A 13888-nucleotide genomic window follows, 5' to 3' on the forward strand; every position below is an offset into this window, starting at 1 on the left:
CTCCACTTTAATTTTCTGTAAATTTTGCATTGCTAGAAATGCTACTCTTTCTACAAATTTTGTACTACATGCATAATTTTTGTAGAGGTTTTTTAATGTGTTCTTAACAAAACTTAGCTCTATATATATGCCTTTGAATGGGGATTAATATGTAAAATTTAATATAGGATCCCATTAAAAGTGTTATTTTTTGCCACACCCTGTACATGAATCAATACTTTTGTGAGACCACAGCCATAAGGTTTAGTTAGATATCTCCAACAACTTTTATTTTTGTTATTTTTTGATAAAATGAATATATATAAAGAGTTTTTAGCAATATTCCGTACTTAATTAACACACTGTATACCCCTTTTTCTCAGACGTATAATATTTTTCACAATGTATTTTGCTTGTAAACCGACGATATTTTGTCCTTAAACAGTAATATCATTGAACGGCTTTCAAGTTATTTTGAGCATGAATATCATATATTTCATACTGTATAAGACAGGCCTACCTTCTTAGCTTTCATTGATTCTTTACTTGAATTTTTTTTCTTCTGTAAACTGCCATTATTTGTTTGTGTATTTGTTTGCCTTTTTTCTTACTCTTTTAGCTCTCATCATCTATTTGTTCTTGTATTGTTTTGTATGCTTTGTCTAATGGCAGCCTCTAATTTGAGGAAGCTATTTTATTTTATTGTGTTATTGTAAATTGTAAACAATTTTAATAATGAACCATCCTTGAAAAAATTCTGCGTACGCCACTATGATGGAAGTAGGGTTGTCAGGTCTTACGATTTTCCCGCAAGTTTTACGTTTTTTAGTATATTTTAGGGCTTTCGTTTTTCTTTCGCCCGTAAGACTATTTACAGGTTTCTTTTTTTTTAGTGTGCAGACATAAATCATTTGTGCAACTGTCGAAAGACATGATTAAACCCCGTAAGTAACACAAGACGTTACTCATGAGGCAACTAGGCCAGGATATGATGGGGTAGGATGTCCAGTTCCTTTCCCCCTCCATTGCATACATCGCTGACTAGTTACATATTACACTCATCATGTACATGCAAGTTTTCCCTTCTCTAATTTTTCACTGTCAGAGTAACAAAATCTACATCGACATAAGGCATAGTCCTCCTACCTCTCCTATAACATAGGCCTATGATGTTTTTTCCACTAACTAATTCAGTAGATGGCCGCTACAACATGCTCACCATATGCTTAATATCTCAAATTTGCATTTTTTAAATTATGGTTCTTTAAAACAAATCTTCAGTTGTTTGTATACATTCGAAGACTGATTCATTCATTCATTTATTTTATTCCATAGATCTTACATGAGCAATGAAGCTTTAAGATGTGGAACAAGTCAAAATTTTACAATATTACAATTACAATTTTTACAAATTTTTACAATATTCTACAACCAAAATATGTTTTTATATTGACTTAATCTGTTTACTATGCATTGTATATATTTGTTAGCATAACTGATGAATTGTATGTGCTGTAAATTGAATAGTATACTGTATAGGTCAACTGATGAATTGTTTAAGCTTATAAATTGATTTAATGAAAGTATGCTACTTTGTATTGTATATATTTGTATAGTTTTGGCCGATGAATTGTATATGCTTTAAATTGAATAGTAATCTATATATCTCTATTGATAAATTGTTTGTGTTTGTAATTTGAAGTAGTTTGCATGATATGTATTATCAATTTCTGTGTATCACAACTGGTTGAATTGTTTATGCCTTAAATTTAATGAACTTGCTTGTTTTCTATTATACATATAGCTCAACTGATGAATGATCGTTTGCGTTTGTAAATTTAATAATCTGATTGGCTATGTATTGTATACTTTTAGTAGAGCCATCGATGTAGCTCAGTCGGCAAACTCGCTGGGCTGCTGAACCAGAGCTGCGTTCGGGCTTGGGTTGGATCCCCCTTTGGTCTTTGGTTTCTTCCGAGGTTTTCCACAGCCGTGGGACTGAAGCCGGATGGTGTATGGCGAGTTCTTGGCATCAACCCCTCTGATTAGATTACCCCCCTTTGATTTGATTACCTGGTTGGGTTTTTCCGAGGTTTTCCCCAAACCAAAAGGCAAATGCCGGGTAATATTTTGGCGAATCCTCGGACCTCACCTCATCTCACTACATCTCGCCAAAATATTGTAAAAAATTGCACAAAACTGTAAAAATTGTAGAAAATTGCTAAATTGTAAAACTATAAAAATTTGTAAAAATTGTAATTGTAGTATTGTAAAATGTTGACTTGTTCCACATCTTAAAGCTTCATTGATCATGTAAGATCTATGGAATAAAATAAATGAATGAATGAATGAATGAATGAATGAATGAATGAATGAATGAATGAATGAATGAATGAATGAATGAATGAATGAATGAATGAATCAGTCTTCGAATGTATACAAGCAATTGAAGATTTGTTTTAAAGAACCATAGTTTAAAAAATTCAAATTTGAGATATTAAGCATATGGTGAGCATGTTGTAGCGGCCATCTACTGAATTAGTTAGTGGAAAAAAACACCATAGGCCTATGTTATAGGAGTGGATTATATTGAAGGAGAGGTAGGAGGACTATGCCTTATGTCGATGTAGATTTTGTTACTCTGACAGTGAAAAATTAGAGAAGGGAAAAGTATTATGAATAAAAGAAATACTCAAATCTAAATATGTAATTTTATCAAAAAGTACAAGGGGGGTTCAAACCGGTAACCCCGCCTTGCATACGCCCTTGCTCTATCACAAATACCACTTGGTTTTCTGCATGGATATACGAGTTGCACAATGCGTTTCACTTAGACCAGCGGTGGCGAAAATGTAATCGTGCGCCGAGCCACTGTGTAACCTGCAACGTGCATAGCACGTATGGAGGGAGGCGGACACCCGAAGGGGAAGTGAAGCAACTGTCTGACTTATTAACGGATTTTCATTTTCCTTACGTCAAGCACTTAAATATAATTTTATACCGTACAAGGCTACAAACTAATGTTTAGTACGTGTAATGAAGAAAGAAATGAACAAGAAATGAACAATATCACAACCTAAAATTAACTGTCTTCAGAATGTCTCTGCGACAAAGTTTCAAAATCAGGAATTATGTCACTTACTGCCAGTCGTAGTTGATCACGAATGTATTTGTCTGTGAGTCGTGATCTAAATTTGGTTTTCACCATTTTAATTGTTGAAAATAACTTTCCACAAACGTAAGTTGTAGCGAACATGGCTTCACCAGAGCAAGCGAAAGAACGAAGCTTCGGATATTTATTTTTTGGCAAAGATTTGAAAGATCAACATTTGTCAAGTCCTTACATCTAGCTTTCATTTGTCATCACATCACATAGTAAATCAGTGAGTTCAAATTGAAGAGCTAACCGCATTATTCGTACATCTGCTGAAAAAGATTCGACGTACAGAGATGATGATGATAATGATGACGACGACGATATTATTATTATTATTATTATTATTATTATTATTATTATTATTATTATTATTAACACCTAAATTTTAATGTTTCATGAGTAACATGTAGTAACTTATAATGCCGTTTTATGTTATACAACCGTTTTCCTCGTAATACTCGTGAACAAATCATACATTTAATATTCTCATCATATTGACAGCAAAAAATGCGTCCTCCCAGCCTATTTAAAACTTTCGTTTTTGTAGAGGTACATGGTTTCGAGAGAGACATATGCCACTCGCAGGTCAGAGACACAAATGAAACGGAGTTTGTCTCCAGTGAGTGAGAGGGTGGGGGTTGGGGAAGGTTAGAAGCAAGAGAAATGCTTAGCTTTCACTGCGAGCCACAATGTGTTCGCGAGTCGCATTCTCGCCACGGCTGACTTAGACTCATCGAGATTTAAACTCAAGACTCCGTCGTGGAAAGTGCACACGCTATCCACTCTGCAGAATTTGTACTGGAGATTTAAAATGCTGTCACGTGCAGACGATTTTTAGAATGTAAGTTAAAATAGTGAAAATAAGCATGAAAGTGCAACTCATCAGCTTCAACTGCTGTAGATATCGTAGCATTAACGAGCATGATTGCGAGGTTGAAAGGTTTACTGGGAAACCAGATCATTCCGGTGCGGAGGTCATGAAGGACAAGCAATCTCCGGAACAGCCAAGTCGCTTCTGACCTGCCTGAATAAACAGCTGAGAACGTGATGCAATAACTATTAAACGGTTACATCACAACTTTCTGACACCCTAATTTAATGTTCAAAACAAGTACGTATCGTTCAGGTGTCTGTTTATGACTACGCACATAAGGGAACAGGCGTTCGAGAACGCGTCTGTAGTTCGAACCTCTCTAAGTTTATCTTGTCCTGGATATCGTCGTTGTTCCTGCAATATGTGCAAAACATAAAACTTTTCAGTAGGAAGAAAAAACACATATTTTATTCATCCTATGGCAGCCGTACATAGGAGACTGTGAATTCCTACATTTTCGAAACAAAGAAATATAATTACATACAGGAGATTTTATTATTTGCTGTATCACTATTTAAGCTATTTAATAAAGCAAAAATATGAAAATCGATAAATATGTCGCATAGGAGTTATTGCAGGAACAACGACGATATGCAAAAAGGATTATTCAAAAGTCAGGGAAGATTATTTTATTGTCACAGAAATTTATATTTTAATTGTTTTACTATTGTTCCTACGACAAATAAAATAAATAAAAAGCAATTGAAGGTATATTCGAGGATTTTTTTTTCTGCAAATTCGTAACAGAAAAAAAATTCTACGCTGTATTAGTGATACACCAGCACGTCGTCAAATACGTCATCCAGTTTCGGAAATGAAACTACAGTTGTGTCGATTCGAATGTTTTAGTTTTTGGTTTACAAATGGAGAGTATGGGTTCTCTAAAAGCCATTTGCAATAATAATGTAAGACAAATATAGCTGTATAATTAGTGAGTTATATTTTAATTTTTTTGTAAATAATTCATTGATCGATCAGCGCATTTAGCGCTATACAGATCATTTCTAAATAAAATATAAATGCAATACATGACACTGAATTGAGGGCAGCCTAGATTGGGCTCCTCAATGAACAAAAATAATTGTTAATAAATAATTATTTACATACGTTGGTGTGATGATAAATTTTGATTATAATATGAGGTCCATTGGAAGTCGGCTCTTGATTCTGGTGGGAAATGTGGACTTCCTTCCGAGAGAGTAGTGGATGGCGACTGGAACATTTTCTAGGTTGTTATAGAACTTCTTATCTTGTGAATGAATAAACTGTTTGACTGTGTCAATACCAGTTTCTCTGTGTAGTTGGCTGTTACGGACAAACCAAGGAGAACTGAGTGAAATTCGTAAGACTTTATTTTGAAATGACTGGATGTGTTTAATTTCACTTGATTTTCGCGTCCAAGCAAATTTGTTACCAGGAGATGTGTGTTATTACTCGATGACACAGTTATTATTTTGTGACATTATCGCGAAAATTTGATACTTTATTCGATACCAAAAAACGAAATTTAAAAATGACACGCGAAATTAAAATAATAATAATAATAATAATAATAATAATAATAATAATAATAATAATAATAATAATAGTAATAATAATCACCGTAAAACACGGTTGTGGTCAAACTCTACAACTTGATTTAATTAATATAGACTATACGCTACCTAGAAACCTACCTGCGCGTCAGGGAAAACAGAAAGTGAACTGAGAAGCTACTCGCAGCTTCCTTATCCCCACCATAAAGTTCTTACTGTAAGCTACGGCGCACACAAGCATTTTGTTTCACGAGATAACGAATAACCTATAATAGATTTTATGCTCGACCATGCCGAAGTGTAGTAATTATACACCTGGTAGCAGTCCTTTAATGCATGTCATTAAAGTACACCTACTCATTAAAGTACAGGTGTTTTCAGCCAATGACAACTCAGCTTACAGGTGTTCAGCCAATGACAAGTCAGCTTTGTACCGTTATAAAACCGCAAGTATCGATTATTCTCGGATATGCAATCGAAAGAGAATTAGCGAAAAGTCACGGAGGCTGGAAATCCAATACTGTCGCAGAAGGTTATGTTCTGTTACTATAATAATTAGCGTTAATTGTAAATAATATTCAAATAGATTCAATTTGTCACCTCGTTTTTCAATGTCGAATTCAATAATCAAGGTTATACCAAGTTTAACGGGATTACACAAGGTCAATGACATTATTGTTCCTCGGAAAAAAATCAATACTTTCGCGTCTGCGCACATCTCACAATTCACGACCTAGAACAAGGTCACTTCCGATCTTGTCAGATACAAATAAAATGTATACATCTGAATAATTTCAAGTTAGAAATATGGTCGAGCATAAAAAGTCGTATGAAACTCGCCTATAATGGTAATTAAGAAGCTCGTATGAAAATTATGAAACTCGCGCTCGTTTCATAAACATCCATACTCGCTTCTTAATTACTATCATTATAGGCTCGTTGCATAATGTACTATTCTAGATCATGCCTGATCCTCGTTAGACTTTACGAAATATGAACTCAGGTCTTCCGCGTTCAAAGCCAATGATATACTTTTCATGCAAAGGTGAGCCAATAAAATATAATAGGGGTGTGCTATTGAGGATTATATCAAGTGATGTGTTCTATTCTTTTGTCTTTGTATCACTTCTGGTTTATAATTACTAATAGGGTGATGTAAGAGCATCTCTGACACACATTAAGCGACATTCCCATTCTCCAGATAGGCCTACAAAATAGAGTCGTTATGAAACTACGAGCAAATAACTTGTTTATGTATTTTTATATCTCGTCACTTAATTAAATGGTGCAAATGTCAAGATGATAGTAACTTTACTGTCATTATCCTGAAGGTCGATTCCTCGAACGTGCAACGTATGCAAAGGAATTACTTTTTCAGTGAATTCCATTTTCGAATAGAAGCATTAGAAATACTAACCAAGATCTTCATTGGATAATTTCCGAAAACGAGCACTGCATGCTCTCAGATCTTCAATAACGCAATTCATTGTTCATTAGCCATTGGCGTAGTTCAGACGGTAGCGTTATTTACGGATTGATTCCAGGCTGTCATAAGATGTGGGTTTGAATCCCGCTTAGACTGATAATCTGCTTGAGTTTTGACTGTAATAATAATAATAATAATAATAATAATAATAAGAAGAAGAAGAAGAAGAAGAAGAAGAAGATATTTAATGGAAGTTAATAAATACAGAGTGTTTGCTGAGAGGATCAGAAGTATGTGAAAAAAGACTAAAGCGATTATTTATTAGGGCCAGGATTTTGTTGAAACTGCATCTTTTTTCTAGTAAGCCAGAAACATAGCTGCTTTAGTATTTATATGTTATGTGATAAACTGAGTGTTTTAAGACATATTTGTTAGGGCATTTTTTACATTTTTTGCGTGTTTCAACTCATAAGAGCATTTTTTGTTTTATTCGGTCATTTTTTAGGCATTTTCATTTAATTTTGGCCATAAGTCCCCATTATTAATGTAAAATAATGTTTATTTCCTTTGATATTTTCTCTACATATTTTGTCCATTAATACCCATTATTTTGTATAATATTTTAATAATTTTCCTGCACAAATATTGCCATTTTAACGTAGTACACCCCTTGTAATGGATCAGTCCAACCACCCATTCAATATAGACTCATCTATGCATGCTAGTTCCGGATAAGAGTGGCCTTGTGGTGTAGTACATGGAAACTACATCAGATAAAATAATTAATTAAAGTGTTCTACTTAGAAAAAAATATGTAAAATTAAATAAACCTAAATGTTGGTACCAGAGTTTAATTTAATTACTGAATATTAAGTAGTACAAAACGTCTTTTTCTACTAAGCTAATTATGTGAGATCAATTTTAGGGCATTTTAAGGCCATTTTTTTTTAGGTTTTTTAGGTAATAAATGCATTGTTTTAAGACTTTTTCATGATTTATAGGTCATCAAAATCCTACCCCTAGCGATTATCATTTCCTTACTTCTTTCGATATCAGAAATCGTACTGCGAATTATACCCGGCCCCGGAACAATTTTTCCCTCGAAATTATTCAAATTAACTTTACAGGGAGTTATTCCTGAAAGCTTAATTTGCATAATACACGTCACTGTACGTAACAGAAAACCACAATTTAAAAGTCACACAGAGTTAGTGTGCATTCAAATGTTGGTTGCTTGACGATTGTCAGCCCACTTTGAGGTCTGTGGATATAGAGGGAAAAATTGGATCGATGTCGAGTAGAGTTCCCGGGTAGCTCAGTGGGAGAGCGTTGGTACGTTTAACCAAAGGTCTCGGGTTCGATACCCGACCCCGGAACAATTTTTCCCTCGAAATTATTCAAATTAACTTTACAGGGAGTTATTCCTGAAAGCTTAATTTGCATAATACACGTCACTGTACGTAACAGAAAACCACAATTTAAAAGTCACACAGAGTTAGTGTGCACTCAAATGTTGGTTGCTTGACGATTGTCAGCCCACTTTGAGGTCTGTGGATATAGAGGGAAAAATTGGATCGATGTCGAGTAGAGTTCCCGGGTAGCTCAGTGGGAGAGCGTTGGTACGTTTAACCAAAGGTCTCGGGTTCGATACCCGACCCCGGAACAATTTTTCCCTCGAAATTATTCAAATTAACTTTACAGGGAGTTATTCCTGAAAGCTTAATTTGCATAATACACGTCACTGTACGTAACAGAAAACCACAATTTAAAAGTCACACAGAGTTAGTGTGCACTCAAATGTTGGTTGCTTGACGATTGTCAGCCCACTTTGAGGTCTGTGGATATAGAGGGAAAAATTGGATCGATGTCGAGTAGAGTTCCCGGGTAGCTCAGTGGGAGAGCGTTGGTACGTTTAACCAAAGGTCCCGGGTTCGATACCCGGCCCCGGAACAATTTTTCCCTCGAAATTATTCAAATTAACTTTACAGGGAGTTATTCCTGAAAGCTTAATTTGCATAATACACGTCACTGTACGTAACAGAAAACCACAATTTAAAAGTCACACGGAGTTAGTGTGCACTCAAATGTTGGTTGCTTGACGATTGTCAGCCCACTTTGAGGTCTGTGGATATAGAGGGAAAAATTGGATCGATGTCGGGTAGAGTTCCCGGGTAGCTCAGTGGGAGAGCGTTGGTACGTTTAACCAAATGTCCCGGGTTCGATACCCGGCCCCGGAACAATTTTTCCCTCGAAATTATTCAGAAATCGTACTGTTTCAATCATCAGTTAGACAAATGGAACTGTCGTTCAGAAAGCACATATTCTGGACACGTGCCACTTATCAATTATCATGCATATGTTTATCTCAAGACTGGTCAGCATATGTAGTAAAAAACACCAAATATATCCACATAGCCTACATGACGGTTATTTTCCTAAAATATGTACCGAAGCAGAAGAATAAATAAGAGTAAATTAAAAGTAACGTTAATTTGTTAGGTCTAAATATTTCTCCTTCCGAAAAACGGCGATGATAGAGTCCTATTTGTGGACAAATTTAATGTTTTCGTGCACATTTTCTTTTTTTTAAATTTAAATGCACTGTACTAATCTAAAATGTTATGACTATGACTTCTTATCACATACCCACAGTACTATCTTTGCAGTTACTTGGACTATAGTAACAAAGGTTTAGACCAGCCGTGGCGAAAAGGCCATGGTGCGCCGAGCCACTGTGTAAGCTGCAACGTGCGTAGCACCTATGGAGGGAGGCGGACAACCGAAGAGGAAGTTCATGTTTAGTACGTGTAACGAAGAAAGAAATGAACAAGAAAACATAGGACACATTATCACAACCTAAAATTAACTGTCTTCAGAATGTCTCTGCGACAAAGTTTCAAAATCAGGAATTATGTCACTTACTTCCAGTCGTAGTTGATCACGAAGGTATTTGTCTGTCAGTCGTGATCTAAATTTGATTTTTACTATTTTCATTGTTGAAAATAATTTTTCACAAACGTAAGATACAGCGAACATGGCTTCAACACAGCAAGCGAAAGAACGAAGCTTCAAATATTTATTTTTTTCCAAAGATTTGAAAAGTTCAATATCTGTCAAGTCCTTACATCTAGCTTTCATTTAACGTCACATTGTAAATCGAGTTTAAATTGAAAATCTAACCGCATTATTCGTACATCTGCTGTAAAAGAATCGACGTACAGAGATGATAATGATAATGATAATGATGATAATAATAATAATAATAATAATAACACTTAACCTTTTAATGTTTCATCAGTAACATGTAGTAACTTCTAATGCCGTTTTATGTTATACAACCGTTTTCCTAGTAATATTTGTGAACAAATCATACATTTAATATTTTCATCATATTGTAAGCAAAAGAATGCATCCTCCCATCCTACTTGAAACTTTCGTTTTTTTTAGAGGTACATGGTTTCGAGAGAGATATTGCGACGATACGCCACTCGCAGGTCCGAGACAAATACAAATAGAACGGAGTTTGACTCCAGTGAGTAAGAGGGTGGGGGTTGTAGGTAGGAAGCGAGAGAAAAGCACTGCGAGCCACAATGTGCTCGTGAGTCGCATTTTCGCCGCGGCTATTTTAGACAGTAAAACTTGCCTAGGTATCATGTTGTAGCATGTCTTAACAGTGGAACTTCAAGATTGTCTATAGACTGCATATCTGCTTTTCAGACACGATTTTATCTTTTTATTAACACAGACGAACTCAACTCTAATTTTCAAAGCAAATCGCTCTAAAAGAATAATGTTGAGGAATTCTTAACGTCCTTCTCACCCACTGCAATGGTGAATCCCGTTGCGTATACTGCAGTTATTCTACTCCTAGCTAACTGTATTAAAAGAAGAAGTAGGATTTCTGAAATGGGACAGGCAATAAGTTGTGTCCCCAGCTTACAATATAGGAACATTGATATTGTTCACTTCTTGAGGAAGTTTGTATTGAAAGGAATGTACCTATTACTTACTTACTTACAAATGGCTTTTAAGGAACCCGAAGATTCATTGCCGCCCTCACATAAGCCCGCCATCCTGTGCAAGATTAATCCAGTCTCTATCATCATACCCCACCTCCCTCAAATCCATTTTAATATTATCTTCCCATCTACGTCTCGGCCTCCCTATAAGTCTTTTTCCCTCCGGTCTCCCAACTAACACTCTATATGCATTTCTGGATTCGCCCATACGTGCTACATGCTCTGCCCATCTCAGACGTCTGGATTTTAAGTTCCTAATTACGTTAGGTGAAGAATACAATGCGTGCAGTTCTGTGTTGTGTAACTTTCTCCATTCTCCTGTAACTTCATCCCGCTTAGCCCCAAATATTTTCCTAAGCACCTTATTCTCAAACACCCTTAACCTATGTTCCTCTCTCAGAGTGAGAGTCCAAGTTTCACAACCATACAGAAGAACCGGTAATATAAATGTTTTATAAATTCTTTCAGATTTTTGGACAGCAGACTGGATGATAAGAGCTTCTCAACCGAATAATAACACGCATTTCCCATATTTATTTTGCGTTTAATTTCCTCCCGAGTGTCATTTATATTTGTTACTGTTGCTCCAAGATATTTGAATTTTTCCACCCCTTCGAAGGATAAATCTCCAGTTTTTATATTTCCATTTCGTACAATATTCTGGTCACGAGACATAATCATATACTTAGTCTTTTCGGGATTTACTTCCAAACCGATCGCTTTACTTGCTTCAAGTAAAATTTCCGTGTTTTCCCTAATCGTTTGTGTATTTTCTCCTAACATATTCACGTTATCTGCATAGACAAGAAGCTGATGTAACCCGTTCAATTCCAAACCCTGCCTGTTATCCTGAACTTTCCTAATGGCATATTCTAGAGCGAAGTTAAAAAGTAAAGGTGATAGTGCATACCTATAATTGTTTTTTTTTTAAAGATGGGACATGACAGTTAAGCGGCCGAGCTTGGAACTACAGTGCCATGTTGCCAATATGGAGTACCACGTTGCCAGCTGATGGAATCTAGCAATTCGATGGCTGAGAACCAGGCTGTTCTAAGTCCAACCTTTTATAAGAAAGAAATCTGTGTTTCATTGTGTTCCAGTTGTTGTCTGCATATATGAATCGAACAAAATTGTAAATATTCCTCTCCATAAGGTTGCTATGAAGCTATTCCAAATTGTTTCATGAAGCTTTGAATGTCAGGAGCTTAAAATAGCTATCCTGAAAAAAAAATAGTAAAATGGACTTGGAACAGTCTGGTTCTGGGCCATCGAATTGTCGTTAAGATGGCTGACGTTAAAACATTCATTGACAATTGACGCGAAGGTGAAGAAAACAATACAAAAATCGACAGAGAATCAAAGACGACACGTACCAACGCTAACATTGTGTGCACAATAAATGTCGCCTGGAGAGCTATTAAGCACTCGCCACGTGGGAACGGTAAGTTTGGCAACTCAACCGTTGTTACCATAGCACAGGCTATGTGACATTCAGTTGTTTTTCCGATCGAATGCTCCTGTCATGTCCCATCTTTCAAAAAACAAGTATAGTAGGGCCTATTTACTACTCTCGCTAAAGTAACGGTACTTCATCTCTTTCATTTTATTGTACAGTAATGAAGATTTTCACTCGAACTTCGAGTCAAAGATAAATGTTTTACGACTTGGGAATAAAATATCCTTCGAGATATCGAAAAATTCGAGTAACGGAACTTCCAGCTACGGAATAAATTTTACACATAAATTATATACGATGAAATTAAAATTACTTCGAGATATCGAAAATTCGAGATATAGAAGTTAGACTGTAATTGAAGACCGCTTCGGAAAAAAGATGTAGGGTTTAACTTCAAATTATATGTGGAAAAATTAATTTTGAATCATTCATTTATAATAATAAATGACTGCTCAATAAACTTGTATCCTTGATTAGTCAAATGGTTCTGCTAGTAAATATAGGTCTAATGAAATAGCTCTCTGAAATTATTTTCCTTCCTCCTGAAATATGTATTATAGATTTGTTGGTTACACCTTATTCCGGGGAGGTCTTCAGTGTAACTAGGGATAATATTTACAACGAAAACGTGACAACACCGCTAGACATTACAAGAGTAATTCCTGCTCAAAAGATATAACCAACATGAAGCTTGCCGGTAGGGAACTAAATGACCGCGACGACCATACTCTTTAGGGGTTGGGGGGAGAGAATGGAAGGAACTAGTGAGACTCGGCCAGAACCTTAAGACGTGCAGGCCGAACCGATAGATGGCACCACTCAGCTCAGTCACGATATCTACAATAGTGCGACCGTCGAACTTCAAAACTTGTTTCCAATGTAGGAGCACAATAAGTCCACAAGAGGCTGCAGTACTAGCCTTCGGGCCCTTTGTATCAAGGGAAAATGATGCACAATAAGTCCACAAGAGGATGCAGTACTAGCCTTCGGGCCCTTTGTATCAAGGGAAAATGATGTACAATAAGTCCACAAGAGGCTGCAGTACTAGCCTTCGGGCCCTTCGTATCAAGGGAAAATGATGCACAATAAGTCCACAAGAGGCTGCAGTACTAGCCTTCGGGCCCTTCGTATCAAGGGAAAATGATGCACAATAAGTCCACAAGAGGCTGCAGTACTAGCCTTCGGGCCCTTCGTATCAAGGGAAAATGATGCACAATAAGTCCACAAGAGGCTGCAATACTAGCCTTCGGCCCCTTCGTATCAAGGGAAAATGATGCACAATAAGTCCACAAGAGGCTGCAGTACTAGCCTTCGGCCCCTTCGTATCAAGGGAAAATGATGCACAATAAGTCCACAAGAGGCTGCAGTACTAGCCTTCGGGCCCTTCGTATCAAGGGAAAATGATGCACAATAAGTCCACAAGAGGCTGCAGTACTAGCCTT

The sequence above is a fragment of the Periplaneta americana genome, chromosome 1, assembly GCF_040183065.1.
Source record: "Periplaneta americana isolate PAMFEO1 chromosome 1, P.americana_PAMFEO1_priV1, whole genome shotgun sequence".
Lineage (NCBI taxonomy): Eukaryota > Metazoa > Arthropoda > Insecta > Blattodea > Blattidae > Periplaneta > Periplaneta americana.